Source organism: Apium graveolens, chromosome 7 (assembly GCF_009905375.1).
Source record: "Apium graveolens cultivar Ventura chromosome 7, ASM990537v1, whole genome shotgun sequence".
Lineage (NCBI taxonomy): Eukaryota > Viridiplantae > Streptophyta > Magnoliopsida > Apiales > Apiaceae > Apium > Apium graveolens.
In genome coordinates this window covers 124,477,720-124,483,963 of record NC_133653.1, presented here as the reverse complement: position 1 = coordinate 124,483,963, position 6,244 = coordinate 124,477,720, and the positions used below count along the sequence as shown (strand labels likewise).

General features: G+C 36.6%; 1 non-coding gene across 1 annotated transcript; it reads right to left on the bottom strand.

The window, feature by feature from the left end:
* Positions 1–5,830: 5,830 nt before the first annotated feature.
* On the bottom strand, positions 5,831–5,937 carry LOC141675570 (small nucleolar RNA R71). Its single transcript, XR_012556217.1, has one exon. It is a non-coding gene; the product is annotated as a small nucleolar RNA R71 (small nucleolar RNA).
* Between the last annotated feature and the right edge of the window lie 307 nt (positions 5,938–6,244).

Genomic DNA, 6,244 nt, shown 5'->3' with positions numbered 1-6,244 from the left:
AGATCACAAAATCTCTTTTTCCATCCAGCAACGCCAACATAGGGGCCGTCACCAATCTTTTCTTTAGTTCTTGGAAGCTATTCTTGCATTTCTCTATCCATTCAAAATTCTCAGTCTTACGAGTAAGCCGCGTTAAAGGGGCTGCTATCTTTGCAAATTTGAACGAACATATGGTACTAACCGGCCAATCCTACCTCTGATAGTCGACCTAACTACGGTCATAAATTCCTCAGCGGTCCTTTTTTTTCTTGTCGGGATCCTCCTCAACAACAATCCCTTCTAGGATAACATCCTCAACCGCTACATCCATAATATGAACATCATCTGGTCCCTCATTAGGGTGCTACATTGGATCCACAATCTGATCCCCAATATGTAGTAAAACATCATCGTGTTGTTACTCGTGAACTTCAGGGTTCGGTGCCCCGCTACCTTATACGATAACGATCTATGTTACTCTCATGATATTTATAAGGGTTCTCGTAAAGGTTTTAACTGTCAATACTACGTAAGGTAGTCCGACTATGAACTTGGCAATAATTTTTATTATCTTAGTGAACTTATTATTTTAACGTCGCATCATCTCTGAGGTTTATAACGCTTGGCTCTGATACCATTTCTGTAACACCCCCAAATCCGAGGTCTGGGATTCGTGTTGTCACGAGTTCCATTTCCCTTAATAACACTCAATCTTAATAAACAACCAACTACTGCGTACTGTGACCCCACAATATACACACACACACCATAAGTTATAGTCTCAGAGATGAATACCAAAAATAACACAAGTCATTTATTCCATAATTATAAACCATTACACCTTAAAAGGGTTTCTGAATAAATTTACATTTTCTTTGCCATTATTATAGTTCATAAATATACATAAGTCTGGTACATCAACAGTTGAAAACCTAGCCTATTGGTAGTTCCTACCTCAGCTACAGCGACATCTACAGGAATTTGCGGAACATTTCCTATCAGCTCGTAAATTGGAAGCTTGGTCATGTTCATCTTGTCTAGCTATTGTTGTTTGATGAAAGAATAAAGTAAGGGTGAGCACAAGCCCATAGAAATAACATGTATAATAATTAACAATATATGAGCATCTTCATAGTACTCATGAAATTCTTGGTCAAGCAGAAATGAACCAAGTTTGATATCTTAACGCGACCAAGTCACGAAATATTCAGTATATATGTATATATACTTTTCAAAATCTTGGAAGTCCTCTTTCATGTATAAAATACACGAAGTTCCAGTATATAACTGTATAAAAATATCGTTGCAAGGTGATCTCATATATATAATCTTGTATCAACATTTTTCTGAAAATCTTTGGCATGCATAAGATAATCATTTACTAGATATAAGTTGAAAAGATGAAGTTACAAGATACTCCAATATACTTATATAATTTCCAAATACTACTTGAACTACCACCGTTCAAGGTATAATCAGTTTCAAAAGTTCACCACATAGATAAGACTACAAGATAAGGCTTGAATAGAATCAATCTTTAAAATATCATTCAAAAGAAATGAAGTTACGAGATACTTCATTAAGTCCCGATATATATATATATACACACCTATATATATATCTCTCTCTCTTATACATTCCTTGAAAACCTCTGTTATGAAAAATATAAACAGAGTTGTAATACCCAATGAATTTGGAAAGAAGAAAACTTTGGCATAAACCCGATATCTTGCTGATCAGGCAAAGATTCCCATTAAGTAACCTTTTCTACTAGTAGATGGATGAATTTTTCGCCGGTCATCACCCTGGCCGCATTAGGACCTCGCACTAGACCGTTACCCGGCCACTCACGCGTTGATGGACTGTCACCCAGCCTCTTACATCTTGATAGACCGTACTCCGGCATGTCGCTTATGTCGACTCAATTAGATGGACTTACTTCTCGAACGTTGGGCAAGTAATCAAATTGTTTTATCAAAACAGCAACCTCGTTGCGAATATAAAATACACCACAGAGCCGGATCCGTCAGATTTTTGAGCGAGTATTCAAGTCCACCTTAAACGGAAGATCTTAAATTTGAAAACGATTTTGGGATCCGCTCTAGCTTTTAAAATCATTTTGAAGACTCGAAATTATTTTTGAAAGTGTTTGGAATAAGGATGATTTGATAAAATAAATCAAATCCAAGATAATCAAAGAATATCTGAATATTATGCTATAAATAATATTCAAATAACGAATAGCATTTATCAAAGCAAATGAAGTAAAAGTTTTAAAATAACTTTATGAAAATATTTAAAGTAAGAATGATTGACAATATCAATCATTTCTCGAATACTTGGTGAATAACGAAACATTATTCTTTAAGAAAATAATGAATATTATTTAATAAAATAAACTGAGTCTAAAGTCCTCGAATGAATATTCAAACTAATATTCACTTATAATTTAAAACTATCGAATAAACATTATTCGATTAATAGTTTTGAAAACTATATATATATATATATAATATACTCGGGAACATCGCCTCCCGATTTAAAAAAATGTTAACCTTTGGGTCCCCTATACTAAGGGTATACAAAATAATGCCTATCGCTAGCATAAGTATTATGCAGTTTATAAACAATTGAATCGATAACAAGATATTAAGATTACGAAACAGGCATGCATATATATTTATATATATATCATATCAACATGCTCCAATATATCGCAAGATTTGCTAATAACAATCATGCACTTATCACAAGAAAATGCATATACATATATACATCACAACAACAGTTATACGGGTAGAAAACTTCCCTGAGTGTTCCGGGGTAGACTTAAGCTTAGAGTGGGTCCGGTAACCTATGAATAATAACATAAGCCGGAATTAAACCATTGTCGCTTAAGAAACTAGACTTTATCCACTTAGACCCTAACGTTCCCTTTTGCGCTTAACGATTTACATAAGTCGCTCGAGTACCCTCGGCTCCACCATTTTTATAAAACTAACCATTAAATGTTTTAAGGCGCCTCTTTTGCGAGTGCTTTACCAAATGCCTAATCCATCTTACATAATTACTTCATATTTCGATTAATCATTGAAGTGTCTAAATTATGGTCTCAAAGTTACTCGAGGTTTTGGGGTTCGCTTACGAAACGCCGTTACTTAAAACGGTCATTTCTCATCGCTCGTAACTCAGATTTAGGTGAAAGACATATCGAAACGAAGCTCGTGACATGAACTATCTATACATGGAAAAGGTCAAAATCTTACAGTGAGTTCACGGGTCCTAAAGTTAAGCACAGAGCAGTTAAGGAAAATCGGGCATTATGACGGCTAGAATTTAGCGATTTCCAATATTTTTACCACTCCAAATCAATCTCTTCCAACTACAATCCATCCACAACTTCAAGATTCAAACCTAGGCTACTGATCTTAGCCAAAATAATCTCAAGATCCTTAATCCCATTCAATATTATACCATCTCCATAATCAACTAATCTACTTATCAATCAAAGTTCAATTCAAACTTAATCATTCAAACAAGTACTCATCCAACCAAACCATCCCAAAATTCAAGCAAACAAACTTAGTATTTAAAGGTCCAGAAGTTTTATACCTTTATTTGTGAGGGAAAAGTTTCTAGGAAGCCTTAAAACCTTGATTAATCCTTATACAAGCTTGCATCTCACAAACAATCAAGAAAACACAAAGTTAGGTTTTGAAGTTTCTAAACGTCTGATAAGTGGCATTTTATACCACTTAGAATGTCTTAAAATGGCTTAAATTGGTGTCTTGAAATCAAGTATTTTGTGTATTTGATGCGTTTTTCTAGTGTTTATGCATTTCAGGGTTTTAGTTGCATTTCGGGGGAGGAATCATCAAGAATAAGCCTTGGCATGTGTTTACCATTGCGAGAGGAAAGAAACGGGCAGATTATGGCGAAGAAACGGAGCGAAATCAGAATTTTTCCAGTAGAGGTCTGAGCGCCCGCTTAGCATTGCTGAGCGGGCGCAGCAAGCTGAGCGCCCGCTCAGCTATGCTGAGCGGCCGCGCAGGGTCGGGAAAAAAGATAAATTATTTTAGGACTTCTACTTCTGTTTGGTTTCCACTTCTATGTAATCTGAGTTTTATGGGACTATTATATAAGTAGATTGGAGACGTTTTCACAAGTGTGATTTTGAAGAAGATTGTGTTTTTACGCGAGGAGCGAAGGAGATAAGGAAGAAGACCGATTTAGCACACCGCAACGAAAAGGAAGCATATATTCTTGTGATTCTTGTTTTGTTGTAACGTTGGATGCTAGTTTTCTTGCTTTGAACTTATTTACTCTTGTGACGTACTCTGTTTTAATATAATTAGTTTAGTTATTATTTTCTTGTGTTGTTTATCATGATTTCATATGAACCCATGATGACGATAAGTGCTATTATGGGCTAATCGTGATCATGGGGTTGCAACGGATTTATTATGGAATTCTTTAGTTAATTGTTTAATACTTTAGTGTGTGATGATTGTATGATATCTAGTATTGGTTGTGCGTATTCGTCTAATGTGCATCGCGAACATATAAGATAGGGTGTTAATCTCTTGTGAAGCGACGGTGGATCTTGGGATTTAGAACTTGCCATGCTAGCATAGGTTCATGTACGTTGTGCATGATTAGTGGGTAACTCTAACAGTTTTATTTGTCCTTTGTAATCAAAAGGAATAACTTGTGCTTAAATCGTTGTGTTGTCAATTTCTGTAGACATATGGGAACTCAACATAATTGATGACTATTCAACTTCTATCTTAATTGTGGATGCTTGGTAGAATGGTATTAGTACAATGAAAGTTGGCTTTTATCAGTTTCGTGTTATTCGATTAATATCATTACTGTCACATGCTAAAGGTAATAACAATGGCTATAGAAGGAAGTAATAATGAAGTTGTGATCTCATGAGTGTTTTATTATTGATAAATTGAAGTGTTGGTTAAGTGATTAATTAAGTAGTTAATTATAGTTAATATTTAATCAACAATTTTAAGTGTTAGTGTCTTAACATTGAGGAGTAATCATACATTGGTGAGTGAGTTTAATTAGACAATAATTTAGTCTGAGTCTCTGAGGGAACGAACTAGAAAGTATTCTATATTACTTGCGAACGCGTATACTTGCGTGAATATTAGCGCGTGTTTTCGCCCTAACAAGTTTTTGGTGCCGCTGCCGGGGACTCGGCATATTTGTTTAGTTTATGTACTTACCATCATTGGTCATTAGGACTCAGTGATTAGGACGTAGTAGTTACTTATTTTTTTCGGTTGTGTTTCAGGTACTTTAGCAAGCGTTTATGCAAACTCTTTCTCATGCTCGCAAGAGGACTTTAGATACAGCTGAGGAGACAGACGAAGTTCTTGATATTCCGGAGAAGTTAGATTTTGAGGATTCGGATTCAGGAACTGAGCAGAAAAAACCAGAAAACATGGGAGATCGTATTGTTCAAGCTGATCCAGCTCTTATGGATTTTTCTCGGCCTAAAATTGATGACATTCAGTCAAGCATCCTTCATCCGGCTATTCAAGCTAACACCTTTGAAATCAAGCCGGGCACTATTCAGATGGTGCAGAATTCTGTTTCTTTTGGAGGAGCGGCAACTGAAGACCCCAACATGCACATAAGGAATTTTGTCGAGATCTGTAGCACTTTTAAGTATAATGGCGTGACTGATGAGGCTATCAAGTTGAGGCTTTTCCCATTCTCACTGAGGGACAAGGCTAAAGACTGGTTACATTCTGAACCAGCTGGGTCCATCACTATGTGGCAAGATCTTGCGCAAAAGTTTCTGGTGAAGTTTTATCCGATGGCAAAGACTGCTGCTATGAGGAGTGCTCTTACTCAGTTTGCGCAGCAACCTACAGAATCTATGTGCGAGGCTTGGGAACGCTACAAGGAAATGTTGAGAAAATGTCCACATCATGGAATGCCGGATTGGATGGTGATCACTGGTTTCTATAATGGTTTGGGGGCCCAATCTCGGCCCATGCTTGATGCAGCAGCTGGAGGCGCCTTATGGGCTAAAAGCTATACTGAGGCGTATAATCTTATAGAGACGATGGCTGTAAATGAGCATCAAAACCCAACTCAGAGGATGACATCAGGCAAGGTAGCAGGTATTCTGGAAGTTGATGGAGCCACCGATATTGCAGCCCAGCTTCAAGCGCTATCAATGAAGGTTGATTCTCTGGCTACGTACGGAGTTAATCAAATAGCTATGGTTTGTGAGCTTTGT